At 43.9% G+C, this 15,123-nt stretch overlaps 1 long non-coding RNA gene across 1 annotated transcript; it reads right to left on the reverse strand.

Moving 5' to 3' along the window:
- Positions 1-757: 757 nt before the first annotated feature.
- On the reverse strand, positions 758-9,112 carry LOC140223692 (uncharacterized). The gene is made up of 2 exons (XR_011899095.1): positions 8,362-9,112; positions 758-6,866 (listed from the first exon to the last, which is right to left on the reverse strand). It is a non-coding gene; the product is annotated as an uncharacterized lncRNA (long non-coding RNA).
- Positions 9,113-15,123: the final 6,011 nt, after the last annotated feature.

Consider the following 15,123-nt stretch of genomic DNA (forward strand, 5'->3'; position numbering starts at 1 on the left):
ACCGAAGAGCAAGTGCTTCTGCATCCTCACGCACAGTAATGCCCTGAAAAGACCGGCGGCAACCCATCAAACATCTGCCCATATGGTCTCGCACAACGACAACAGCTGCTGAACTTGATGAAGAAGAGAAGACTGCATCCACATTGAGGCAAAGCCAACCAGCCGGCGGTGGAGTCCATTTCTGAATATGTTTAGGAACTGCACACACCTTGATGAGTGATGACTCAGCTTCAAACAATGCAGAACTATCATATCAACATAAGCTTGTATTTCTTGATTGTCGCCTTGGGAGTTGGGACACACTGTAATTTTAGAATTTCTAGTTTCATTTCGGGCTTCCCAGATATGCCAGCAGGTAACGGTCACCGCCACACGCTGCACCTCATTGCAACGATTTAGCAAATCAAAAAACCACTGTTTATCATTACGAAGATATTTCCTTTGTAACTGAAAATCAAACTGTTTTTTTGATAACATCCCACACAGTCATAGCAAAAAGGCACATTAAGAACAATGCTCAACTTTCTCTACGCGGCCACAGAAACAACATATAGAGTTAGCAGGAATATGTCGCCTCTGAAGCTGATGCCCCGTAGCCAAACAATTATGAACAGCTCGCCAAAGTATTATTTTTATCTTGCTCGGAGGTTTAATAGACCTCACATCTTCCAATTCTGTTCCTCAAAAGTTGAAACCAGATCCAGGCTTACTTCGGAAGGAGGCAAAAGAAGAGATTCTTGCAAAATTATACGCTGACTTCACAGAATATTCACCAAATTTAGTATAAGGCCAGGAAACAAAATCATCTAGCTCACTTATAGGCAGTGGTATCTGTTTGATTTTTGTAACCGTATTTGGAGCGAAAAAAAAGTATTGACTGTGCCCTCATCCCACTGACCTGAAACATGATACTTATAGTACAGAACTAAGCTTGGTAAAAGAGAAAGCGCGTACATTTCTGTGTGCTTTCATTAGAGACGTGCTTATCTTATTTTCATCCCAACCATCAATACCAATCTCTAGAACCTGGAAAGACCGCATCCTTCTGAACTGGTGCAAGACTGCAAGTCGCTGATTCTGAAAGAGGGGTGCATCCGATTGATACTGCAGCAGCGGAGTTGGATCATATCTTGGCGCACGGATCATCAGAAGCAGAATAGAGATTGACAGTGGCAGAGCAGAATGATGTTGGCTGGCTACAGAGCAAGATGTCGAGTGGTGCTGCCAGACACATTGACATCAAGTTTTATGTTGTGAAAGAAAAAATCGAGGATCATACCATAAGTCTAAAGCATATAAGAACAAAAGAAATTGAAAGTGCATCTAGACCCCTAAGTGGGTTTTGGTGAGTGAATGACAAAACGATTAAAGGACTAACCTATTTGCCTAACATTGTCAGCAGGGTTTTATTCTTATACTCATGTTGTAATATTGACTCATGTAGTGAATGAGTATCATATGGCTCACAATGAAGACAACAAGTAAGAATGTGATCCCATGATACAAATAAATGATCAATAACAAGCCAGAGTAAAGTGAAACTTGGGGATATGCTCTATGATGGTCGATCTATAAATCTCCAAATCTTATGATAGCTTGTTTGATAAAGTAAAGGGATCATCAAGAAAAGAATAGTAATATTCACAAATAGATAGTTGTAAGACTTCATGTGCATATAACAAAAGGATATGAGCCTTTGGGTTATTTATTGATCTTGTTATTGGAAGCTTGCAACTCATAAGAGATTCTTTATCAATCAAGAATAAGCATTTGAAACAGATTTCAAATGGGATCTCATTGTTGATGTCAAATGCAAAGCTAAACTCAAACTGGCATAAATAGATGAAGAGATCAAGCAAGGGATTTGGAATGAAGTACTAAGCAAGGTTTGGTCAACTGGTGACTTGAGCCATGAACGTTGCTAAGGTGAAGTGGCCATCTGTTGAGAATTTCAAGGTATCAAGTCAAGCCTTACCGAGAGAAGCAATGCAATGCATCTAATCTTTTGTGATTGGTAAAATGGAGTGGCTTAAGGATTCAAGTATATCTTATCATGAACAAGAAAGAATCCTAAGTCACTAGCTCAAGATGGATGTGCTCAAGATGATAGCTATGTCAAGATCTCTCAAATGACTATTGATCAAAGTATGGCATGGATGAAGACTTTCAAGCTCAAGTGGATGATATAGCGTTTATATTTATTCTTGAGTATAGGTATGCCGTACTATCAAGAGGCATGCAACATTAGCTAATTGATAACACTAAAAGAGCTCTTAGTTTACCTATGTGAGTTTGGCATTGAGAAAAACCTTTAAGTGTGGTAAAAGTTCCATATCAGCTAACAATAGTTGGCTCAACCTATGGGTGGATAAGAGTGTGTTTTGAGAGCTTTAGGACTGACTCAGCCAGACCGGTCTGGCATACCACTCTAACCTGTCAGGGTGTTCTCAGGGGTGCTAACTTAAGAGCTCCGGATTATTCCGGAAGGTTTTTCAAAATATTACGGAAGTTGCGGAGTTTTACGAAGAAAATTGCAGAAAATTCCGGAACCTTAACCCAACAACTAGTTTTTCAAACTAGACCGGTCTGACCTGTCTAAGCAACCGATCTGACCGGTCTAACTAGTCTTCCTAATGGCTAGTTTTTGGGCAATGGGGTATTGTGACGACCGACCCCAAATCTTTCGAGTTAATCTAATCCGAGTCCCTGATCCCCTATCTCAGCTTCCCCGAGTAGAGTGCTCAACCTCCAGTCCCGGTCCCGACCCCTCTCCGCCAGTTCCCAGCTCTGACCCCTGCCGACCCCCAACTCACCCCGCCGGATCCTTCGAAGTCTTCCCAACAGTGTCTCCCTTCAATCTGAGCAGTGGACCAAACGAGACTGATCGGTGGACCTGCAAAATCTTTCCCTGATCTCCTGGTGCAGACGCACTCGAGTGGCATGCCCGCTTCAGAGCTTTTCCGCCGCGTGGCTCAATTCCTCCGACCCCCGCCGCTCCGCCCCGTCGCCGGCCGCGACCGGATGGATTCCCGTGCCCTCTTCCCCAATCGCAACGGAAGCTCCTATGCTACCCTTTCTGCAACGCCTCGCAGCTCGCGCCCATCATCACCTCGCCGGACCCCCGGCTGCAAGGCCCGATGCCTCCCGGCTTTTCCGCCGCCTCTCCACAGTCGCGCCGCCCCAGATGCGCTACGCGACAATTCCTCCTCTACCAACCCCGACCCCGGCCGCGACAGCTCCTTTTCCACCTTGCCAGATCTGCGCCCCGACAGACCGCTGCTTCGCGCTCGCCCGCGCAGCCGCAGCCCGCCTGTCTTCTCACCTGTGCAACCTCGCCTCTAGTGCCGTTTCCCCTATCACACCCATCAGATCCGCCGCACGACGATGCCCGCCTCCGCCAAATCTCAACCACCGGCAAAACCGCGCTGTCATCCCCGAAGTCCTGTCCTGCCGTCCCGCTGCTCAATCGCCGCCATGGCAGCGCACTCCATCGCTTCTTCCCGGTCTTCATGCTGCTCCAGCTCTCTCTCTGTCTCTCTTCCTGCGCAGCTATAAAAGGGAATGCCAGAGTCCCACCAGAGTCCCCTTCACCATCGCTGCCTTACCGTCGTTCCTCTGCTTCGTGCTCAAGCGCTGCCACCTAAGTTCTTGAGGAACTCTCCTCTCCGCTCAACACCCGCCTTTCCCAATCCACCCAGCCGCTTGCTCCTCCGCGCTGTGCTAGAGCTTGCTTGTTGTCCACAAGAAGCACCACCACCGCCGGAGCACCGCCGGGCATCGCCGTTGCCCAAGTCCTAGTGCTTCCATCCTTCCGCCCAAGTCTGCTCCTTCCCGACCCCAAGCTTCACCTGTAAATCGAAGGTAAGCTGCCGACCCTTTTTCCGCCTCGCCCGACCCTCTCTAATCGTCCGACCCCGTTTCCGCCTCGCCCGACCTTGTCTGTCCGCCCGACCCCTTTTCCACCTCACCCGACCCTATCCGTTCGTCCGACCCCTTTCTCCGTCTCGCCCGACCCCATCTGTTTCGCCGACCCTTTTTCCACCTCGCCCAAGGTCTCGGCTGTATCTTTTTCCTTGACCCGAGGGTATATGTGTAAAATTGGGGATGTGGTGGCAAGTGTGGCAAGTGTGGTCACAAAACGGCAGAGGCCGGGTCTGTGGAACCTTGCACCAAAGGAAATAGGCCCGACACGGGTTAGGGAATTGATGGGGAAGGCCGACACAGGAAGCGACTTTAGTGGTGCGTGGATGTCGTGAGGTTAGGTTCACCATGCATGGTTAAAGAACTCGAATCGATTCGTCTGCCTCTCACAGTTTGAGACTGCTTGATCGCTATGCTACACTGAGTAATAATGAAATCTGATGATGACATGGTCTTGATGATGCTTATATACCCCTCTTGGTTGGATCTATGTTTGCTTAGAGTAAGTTGCCAACTTAGACCGGTTAATGAACTTAGAATCTGAGCTGAAACTTTGATCATAAGGATATACATAGTGCTTTTGGCAAACAAACCCCTAGCCAAAGAGCCTTGCATGTCTAGAAGTGGTGGAGTAGTTTACTCCCGGTCGGTTAAGTCTTGTTGAGCTTAGTAGCTCAGCCTTGTTGTGGCTTTTCTTTTTCAGGTGAAGTCGCAGCTCCTGAGTCCGCTCCTGTTGGCACTTGGCCGTCCCAACTCCCTCCGGAATGGACGGTCAAGTGGGATCCCTCCTCGGACGGCGAGGAAAGGGATCACTGATGTCTTGGCTGGCCTCACCAAGGACGTCCGACCCCTACATTTAGCTTCCGCTTATTTTACCTTCTATTGTTTTCTCCAGAACTTGTTAAACTCTGATTTTTACCAAGTGTGTAACAACTTGTTATCTACTGTTGGACCTGTTGTATTCTCTGGAACCACTCACCTTCGTGTGGGTTTTGCTAAACTCGGTCCTGTCAAAGTGGTTAAATCGAATGAAATCCGACGGCATCTCGAGTTCGCATGATTAAGGCCGAGTGTCGCATGTTAGGCGACTTAACTGTGCCTTAATTAGGCTAATCCGAGGTGGATCCGCCACAACTAAGTGCCTAGAATAAGAATATGTTTCAAAATAGAAAACTGTGTTATAGCTGTTGAATCTAATAGTACGTAACTGACTATTATGACGAGACATGCTCCATACACTGATCTGTGATAAAATTGGTGCTAAGTTAAGTTTAAGACTAAGTTTAAGTATGAGGTGAGATCAAGGGGGAGAATGTTAGTTTGATCTCCACCCCGACCGAGTCAGACCCTATCTCGCGCCCTGATCGGGGACGCACACCCAATCCATGGTTGTGGGCCCTCGTCATGCAGCGCATATAAAAAGGAGAGTGGGGCCGGGGGTGTGGCGGAACCGCCCAACTTAAGCTGGTTTAAGTGCGCCTAATTGCTGTCGGAACAGCAATTATCCGAAACGCACCTAAAACAGCCTAAGTCCGGTAGTCCGTCGAGTGTCCCTAGGACTCCTCGAAGGATCCACGACGTGTCTCATAGCCATACATCAGGATAATATCCGCGGTGGGATAACATCAACAAATATTACATTTTTACAGACATAACAAAGGTACGATATATTACAACCATAGTTTGAAACAACTTAATCATGCAGGTCAGCGTGGTTCTTAAGAATTTAAAAATAACATTTAAGTTTTATTCTAGAGTATCATGAGACTCATAAGATACCCTAGGTCTTCAGGGCTTCCTCTTCGGTGGGTCCCTGCTGGCTTTCTGAAAACAACAACAAGGGATCCCCTGAGTACGAAGTACTCAGCAAGTCTTACCCGACTAACCAATATAATAGTTTTTCTTTGGAATGCATGTCAGCCTTTGGGTGTGCTTGGTTGACACAATTTTGCCAGAAAAGCTTACTATAAGTGAGGCCTTAGTTTTATCTTTTATTTGAGTTAAGTCATTACCTAACCATTCTAGATGATAACAGAAGTAAAAGCAATCACAGCGGTTAAATCATACAGTACTTGTCAACAGGAGATTTTATATTGCATGAGTTTATATTACGATGCTTAACAGCGATCAAGTGCATTCATAACCGAGAATTGCGGCGATCCGGACCATATTACATCCTGTAGGAGAGTACCCTGATCACCAGCATTATACGACTGTTCTGGTCGTATCTCACAACCTCTCGATTAGCAAAGTCAATGATTAGGAATACAACTACCCGGACCCAGGGATACACCCCCACATGGGACCCCACGTCTGGCCTGATCTCCATGTGAGTTTCAGGCTACACCCCTGCCAATCTCCAGCACGTCAAATGCGGGTACGAAGCATTCCTGATCATAGAATTTACTAATCTACTAGGCTTTACTGGTCCCATACCTAGTAAGTGATTAGAGGTTATCACTTGATCAATGGTTAAGACACGGATCGGTCCTTAACCAGATTAATCTAGCAGACAGAACTACATCTCTAGCTTCTGTCTGGTTCCATGTTCCAAACTATCTTTCATAAGCAACATGTATGACTTTAAGTGTTTGCCTTAAGGTTGGTAAACCAAGCAGGTAAGCAAGTAAGCAATTCTAGACTTGGGTAGTTTCTAAGATTTGAACAAGTGGCAAAGATGTCCTTACATCAAGGCAGGATCATACACAAGAATAGGTTTCATCCAACTCCTAGACTTAGTGCATACAATAAACAAATAACCTATAACTAGTCACATGAAATGACGACTCTAAAAATAGATAGGTATAAATGCACCGGGGCTTGCCTGGGATCAACAAGGTTAGTTCTTCGGAAAACTTGTTTATTAAAAGAGGCACTCCACACTTCGCGAACGCTGTCCATCTCCAGCTGAATTCCATGAATTCCCACTCCAGGAGTTGTGACGTCTACGATCCAGTATATGCAAGAGTAGAGTTAGAGATGCAAATTTTTGAATACAAGACTATACAACTTTCCTTCATGATAAAGTTGCAAGCCAACAAGGACTATATAATTTATCATGATAAAGTTGCAAGCCAACACTCAAAAGCCCTAAAGATTAGCCCACCATTTTTATTTCTTTTACTAAACCTACCTTAGACCTCTTCTTTTATTTTTAAAAGCATTATACTAATTTTCTAATCTCAAAAACCTAATTCTTATGAATTAATAATAATTTGTAGATAATAAAGCATTTTTCAAGTTTTATACATTTAATAAGGTTTAAGCATTTATTTAAATACCTTACAAAAAGGCATTAAATAAATACCTAAATTTTTATTATTTTTCCTAGGGTTTAAGAATTTTAATGCATAAAGGAAAATAAAACAATCCTAATAAAATTGGTTTCACTAATTTTGGGCACTTCTAGAATTTCCGGTGAATTAAATGGTGAAAACAATATTTAATCTATTTATCTAATAAAGAAAACCTAAGGTTTAATAAAAACCCCGGCCCAAACTTCTCTCACCTAACCTCCTTCTACCCACTATCACTTCCACCTAGGGCCCACCCGACCTCCTACTTCTTCCCTCTTTTCTTCACTAACGCGTGGGGCCCACGGCCTAACTTTCTTCTTCTCAACCATTCGCTGGCCCACTCTTTTCTTTCTTCTATTTCCTCTTGGGCCGCACGGCTCGGTTCCTTCTGAATGAAAAACGGCCCACCGGTTCTTTTCTTTTCCGCTTGACCGGCCTGTTAATCCGGCCCACTTTCTTCCTTCTTCACTTCCCCCTGGGCCACACGGTCCAATTTCCGTTCAAGCCATCGGGCAGCCCACCGGCTTCCCCCTTTTCTTTTTACTCGCGCGGGTCAGCTGGGCCGATTCCTCCCCCTTGGCCCACGAACGGACGGCTGGCCCTCATTTCTTTTTTTTCTCACTCCCACCTGGGCTTCCCCCACCGGGACTTGGCCTCCCGGCCCAAACTCACCGACCGGCCTGCTTCCCCCCCTCCTTCTTCTTTTATGCAGCGCGGGCCGGCTGGGCCGGTGCTTTTCTTCGGCCCAAAACGTCTGCCGGCCCTTATCCTTTTACTTCCCTCCCTCCTGTGCAGCTGACGGGCGGCCCCCTTGGTCAGGGGGCTTCTTCCTCCCCCGACCAAGGCCGGGCGCACGCCGGCGGGAGAAGGACGGGGCAGCCCGGCCGATGGCGGCTCTCCGGCGGCTCGAGAGGGACGGGGCGGCGGTGCCTAAGGTCAGGCGCACCCGCGCCCACCGCTAGCTCGCCGGGAGGCGGCCCGAGCCGGCCCCTCCACGGGCGGCCGCGGCTTGGCCACCGGCCGGCCATGGCGGCGCACGGAGACGGCTCAAGAGGCTTCCACGACTCCCCCTTCAGCTTCCAAACTCTCGCAGGACGTCCCTAGGCCCGCTAATTGAGAAGAAACATTCGGTTCAGGGGCTCACCTTGGGGATTGGGTGACGGCGGCCGGCGGACAGTAACGGCGGCGATTACTGGCTTGCCGACGGGGAGATGAACTTCGGTTGGGTTGAGGGTGTCATAGAGGGGTTATGGAAGCTGCTTGATGGGTGAAACAGGAGGGGAGACAGCGGCGTGGGTGGATTGGCCGGCAGCGTCGTCGCTTGACCGAGCTCTGGTTCGCATGGCAGACGAAGAAGCGGAGGGTTAAACGAATGAGGCAGAGCGATAGAGATGTGAGTCTTCACCGTGCATGCGCGCCACCTTGACAACCTGCACGCCTGCGTGAGCGCGGACGTGGCCGTGTGCTGGCCGGTGCTTCGAAATGCCGGCGGCGGCACGGCTCTTCTGTCGCCTCTGTTATGCTGTTCTGCTTTCCTTATCCCTTCCCAGTCTACAGGTTTAAGTCTCAAAAATCGGCAAATCCGAACTCAATCTCTCAAACATCCCTTAATCAATCTTGTAGAGTAATCCAAGAACTTCCATTGATAGATTGGCCTTTACCCGAGATGAGCACCCTAAGGTCGAAATTTTTGAGCTCCAATGTTTCTGTCAACTTGCACTGTTACTGAACTTTATTGATTCAGTTCGACAGTTCTCATATGTGGTTATTTACCCTTCTTTAGCACCAATTTCAGTAGCTCAATTGTATTCCATATAGGCCAACCACTCCCTATTTGTGTTCTACAACTGATAAGGATTCCATTTTGCACCAGAAACCATATAGCCTTTGCACTGGATTTTTCTGAAAATTGCTCCAAACATTGCTAGTTAACATTGTTTTCAGACTTAGAATTTACGCAGCTCGAGAGTTGGCCGAAATAGCTAGAGTGCTGAATTTGAGTTCTGATTTAAATTTTATTCTTTCGCTATCTCTGAGCAACAACACCTTATTAAACATGTCCAAGGATCATACTTCACCGCTGTCTAGTTGCCTTTGCTCACTTACTTGAAAAATTGGGCAGAATTCGGTTTCAAACATAGACACTCGTCATGTTTTCCAGACTTAGACTTAATTCGGCAAGGAGCTCGAAATCCGCTCAATTGCTGAATTTTGGCTCCAATTTGAATTCAAACCTTCCACTTTCTCTGGACAACAACTATTCATTTACTTTCTCCATAGTCCATATTATACTAATGTCCAAAAACATCTGCTCAGTTTTAAGGAAATTTCTCCAGAAATTGGTCCTAAAGTCAGGTACTCAATACCATTTTCAGACTTAACCAAAAATTCAGCAAAGCTGCCGATTGTGACAAAGCGCCAACTTTAGGCCTCCATTTGAAATGGTTCCCTCTGCTATTCCTGATCAACAACACCCAAATTTTGGAGTCCCAAGTTCATACTTCAACATGGTATAGTTGTCCTGATTTACTTATTTGAGAAATTCATCAGAATTCAATTCCCAAAATGGACTCTGGACTGTTTTTCTGATTTCTTGTTTTCGGACGGTGAATAGTAAACGTAGCTTTTCATTTCCTTCTCCGATTTCTTTTGAGCGTTTAGGATCAAATATTGCTCCAAATTTTTGACCCTTAAGTTCTAATCATCTTTACACTTCCACTCAATATTTTCGCCGAATTTTTCTGAATTTCAAATTCAAAATTCGAATTTCGGCCAAATTTGACCCGAATTTGATTTTCGGTCAAATTCTTTTTCCTTTCTTCTCGAATTGCTTCCAATTCCTCAAAGTCATTTTGATGACTTAGAATGGCGGGTGTTACAGCCCCTCCCCCTCAATAGAATCTCGTCCCGAGATTCCCGGGGTTAAATCCTCGGTTTTTGAGAATGGAAAGGAAACTGCCTCAGGTTAACTATTCCTTCTTTTTCTGTACAAGGATAGTGCGGGTGGTGGCTCTTTGTTCATCTGTTCCTGACGGTCCCAATTAATTCTGGATATTTAGACTCTAGGTCTTTAGTCTGTTCCCAAGTAGCTTTACCTGGAGCTTGCACCTTGTACAATCTGATACTCTTAGTTCGAGTATTGATGGTCTTCCGACCTAGAATTTTTTTATACGGACAAACATATATCGGAGCAAATTTTTCCTTTGGCTCCAACCCGGTGTATTCCTTTCATCGGGGATACTTCGAATATGTACAAAGTCTCAAAATAAAATTCCAAAGATCCTCTTTTTGTATCCGAATAACCTTTCTGTCAGGACTAAGCTATTTCAAGGTTCGTACAATTCTTCTGAACTTTTTCCTCAACTTTAATTGACTAGATCTGGTTCTAAAGGTACTTTTTCTCTTGATTCCGACCAAATTAAAAGCAACCATTCTTCCCATTTTTGCTAGAAGTAAACATTCATCCCACTTCTTCGAGAAGGTGCGAACACAGGTTCGAAGCATATCTTGTTCTGTCTCACCAAGTATCTTTTGCTCTTGGTAAGGGTAGTGCCCATTGTCTCCTACATTTGTTCCCAGAATTCAGAGACGAATTGAGAACCTCAATTAAAGACACTTGTCTTGGGTACTTCATGTAACGATACCACCCGAGACATATAAAGTTCCACATAAGCTGACATACGGTAAGCGGTCTTGACAGGAATGAAATGAGCCGTCTTAGTGAGTTGAGCTATGACAACCCATATGAAATCATACCTCTTTAAGGTAATAGGAAATCCTACCATAAGATCCAGGGAAAATGTCTTCCTACTTCCATTCAGGAATGATTAAGGGTTGCAATAAGTTGACCGATTTTTTGATATATAGCTTTCACCTTTTGACATGTATCACATTCAGATACATACTTGGCTATTTTCTTTTTCACTCTTGTCCACCAAAATCATTGCTTCATGTGTTAATACATCTTAATACTGCCCGGGTGCATAGAGAATCCTAATAACAAGCTTCATTTAAGATCTCGTTTCTCAAGCCCATCTTTTTGAGTACTATTATTTAGTTTTTGAAATAAAACACCCTCTTTTCATCCTGGTAAAACAAGTAACATCACTTTAGCCTACTCATTTCCGAAGTATTCTTATTCCTTTGTCCTTCTTCTGAGCTTGTTCTACCTTTTTCTTTAAGGTATCGTGCAAGATACGGTTATGCAGGGTACATTAGTTTTGTTCGGATGATACAATCTCTAGTTTATAATCTTGGATTAGTTTCAGCCATCTCATGCCTCATATTCAGATCTGACCTCGATAGCGTCCGGCTATCATAAGAAAACTTGTTACTTCATGAGCAGTTGTTAACGACTTACGTCCTTGACCTTTCCAAGATCCACTTCAATTCCTTACTCGGACAAAACAGGCCTAATGAATGGAACCTTCTTTAGCCAAAACTCACACTTACTAAACTTGGCATATAATCATTGCTCCAGAAGCTATCCAAATCAATACGCAAATGCTCCGCATACTCTTCTTTATTCTTGTTCGTCAAAACCTTTGCTTTAAAGCTTGACACATCTTACTATTCTCAGGATTCCATGTAAACTTAACCTTTTAGAAACTCGCGAATATCTGTATAATGCTCACGTCCCTTCCTTCTAGTTAAGGAACTTCTTTTGAATAGACTTTTGACCTGATCCTTGGCGTGAAATTTTGAGCTTTCTCATTCATATTTTCCCTTTTCTTTCGAAAATGAAGATCTCTGACGAAACCAGTCCTTCCATAGTTATGTTATAATATGGCTGTAGATTTGCAAGGGTAGTGGTGCTTTAATTTTCCAGGTACTTATGGGTTTGTTAAACATGGAGTATTACTTGGGTTTTGGATAACCCATGACTGATATGACAATTGTAGTTGGGGCCTATAAGTAGATCTAATAGGTTCTTAGTAGACAACCTTCAGCTCCTGAGGAATACTTTCAGATGCCTTGAAAGAAATGTCTTCCCATTCCAAGGATTCCTCCCTTCCAAGGGGTTTGTCCAAAGCTCTTATCTTTCCTGGGGATTACTATGTTCATGGCAGAGCTATGATCTGTAAGAGTACTTGGGAGCAATTCCTTTTCTCAGACTTAGGGTTCATATGTTCGGGAGCATATTGTGTCAGATGGTTGAATGCACTTAGATACTTCCAAACACTCTTGTGTCCCTGCTAAACCTTCTAGAAGTTGTTCCAGCTGCATTCTTATAATCCTTTTTAGCAGAAACTGGGTATAATAATTGTTTTGAAATCTTCCCAAACTATCTTTTTTTTCTGACTGATTGCCTAGCCAGATCGCTGGTCCATCACGTGCCTGCGGAACCTTGGAGTTAATGTCCTGCGAACTCAATCTTTTGAGTTTTCGTATATCAAAGAATCACACATGTATCCATATATAATGTTTGGATTTACGTGTAATTTTACAACAATTCGTCTCATGTCCATATAGTGATTAGAGGCTGACATGTGCAGGCAAATGCCACTCTTAGCAGCTTTAACAAGCATGAGTAGACTGCGTTATCTTCTTCCAAATCTGCTCCAGAAAACTCCTTGCATTCTTTTGAACACCAAGGATATAAATATCTGGTCTGAAAAATTCTTCTCGATGAAGGTTATAATGCTCACTCCATTGCAGAACATAGGATCTACTAGCTTTTTCTCTGTTAGTGTTTCTACCAGCAATACTTCAAAACTGTACACATCTCCTCAGAGCTTTACATTCTGCTATAAAACTCCCATCGATGCCTTATATGTTCATGTCAAAAACTTCACAGCCAGCAACTCGGTTTACCTGGACTAGCTTTCCTCCGTAAACTGAATTATAGCTTCCTTTCCTAATTAAAGATTCCGTGAAATTCTCAGTGACCTGAACTCAATCCTTGTAGAAAACTTTACAGAAGTTCTTACTAGAAGAAACCAACGGTGATTGCATTATGAAGGACTCTCTCTATTGAAGTATAAGGCATCATGATAATGTGAATAGTGCCACGAAACCAACAATGGGGATACATAATTTAACCCAAACTTTTTAATCTTGCCGTATGCAAGGAAACAACATTGCATGCGGTATATGTAGCTCACATACTTCGCCGTAAAGACCTTGATTCCCTTGAGTGTAATAGCTGTAACCTTTTTGAAATACTCGGCACTTTTCCCATGAGATGATCGTGGGACGAATTTAGCGGACTGAGAGCTTGTAGATCACATAGAGCAGCTGGGATAGTATCTATCCAATTGTTGTGTGAAAGGTTAAGAATAGTGTCTTCCCAAAAGTTGGTGGTTTTGATACTGCTTCAGTTCCTAATAACCACGTTAATCCCCTGCACTTTGAATGTCCCTGCTCAGCAGTCTAGCCTGCTTAGCTCTTGAATTCATAAGACTAGCAATAGCATCAACCAAGGTAAGAATTTATGGTGGCTCTATATCACGGGTTCTGACCCGGATTCTTGGGTCCGACATTCTGGGGTCACAAAGATCCAACAGACCGAAACTCATTAAACTTCCCCTTGTTCCTTTAATATCATTATTTCCTGTATCTCGCAAACCTTGGTATATATTTCTTAAAAACAACCCCCCCCCCTCAACATGGTCTTTAGCTAAACAGTTGATCGGACTTCCTACGATTCCTTCCAAATTCTCTTCCATTTTCACACTAAGACTGTCCAGGTTCTCGTAAGCATGTATATCTACCTCTTAAGATGCCAATTCAATCATACTCATATGGTTACCCACAATATCCTCCTTTCCTTTCACTGCTACCGGGCGAGTAGATGTTGTCTTCCTGAAGATAGGATAGTCACCTAATTTTTCGTGCCAGCAAGTCGAGCCTGCATCTTCTGTATTATGAATTGGAGAAAAAAAAAGATTTCATCTTGTTGTTTTGATTTCTTAACTTCCAATCGGTTTACCTTGACTTTCATGGTTTTCTGATATATCTCCGAGGCATCAAAATCAATGGATTCCTGAGCTCTCGTCAAGTGGCCTCATATTCATCCAATTTCTTTAACCGTTTTTCTCATAACTTTTCCTATATTACGATCTCGTGCAAGAGCTGCCTTCTTACTTATATCGAAATCATATGGGGTATCCTTTTCCCTTATCTTTGAACCTTCATTCCTTTCTCTCTAATAATAGTACTGGAACAGGCATCTTGATGAAGAGTATATATATTGAAGTCTTTTAATCTCATAAGGTGATTGTAATAACGTCTTGCTCTTTTTGAGAAAAAGCCTTCAAACCTTTATACCATGCTTCCAGTACTATAGTCCTGATTTCTGATCCCATGCTTTTTGTCAGACTGGATCTAATTTATTCTTATTCTTCTCACACCAGACAGTTTAAGTTGTCCTAATTGCTTACTCAAATAAGATTTGGTGTTCATCTGTCTGTCTTGATCTTCTCTTCTGCAGTTCTCTGTTGCATCGACCCCCTTACTACGTCTAGCTTCTATTACACGGAACGGGTTTAGGTCTAACGGCACTCTCCAAACCCAAAAATTCTGAAACATGCAATGCAAGCATGATGCAACGATTCCTACGTACTTTCAGACTCATATACACACTCGTAGAAAAATTGGTGGCATCGTAATCTCTCCCTAAATAATAGACTACCGAATACTAGCGATACGCGACAAACAATTAGCATCTGCAAAACAAACAACCAGTTAACACTACTGCCACCTGTGACTCATGTTTTCTTTATTTAAAATAGAGTCTCAGTTTTTAAATGGTAATATCTGTTGATTATCCCAACCTATGGCTCTGATACCAGCTGTGGCATCCCGCCCCCCGGGGCTGGGCCCGCTTACACCTGGCAGCTCTCTAGAATATCAAGAATTCCCTCACAGACCAACACAAGTCTTTTCTGCGCACTTTGTCCTCACT

The sequence above is a fragment of the Setaria viridis genome, chromosome 8 (genome assembly GCF_005286985.2).
Source record: "Setaria viridis chromosome 8, Setaria_viridis_v4.0, whole genome shotgun sequence".
In the NCBI taxonomy this organism is placed as follows: Eukaryota; Viridiplantae; Streptophyta; class Magnoliopsida; order Poales; family Poaceae; genus Setaria; species Setaria viridis.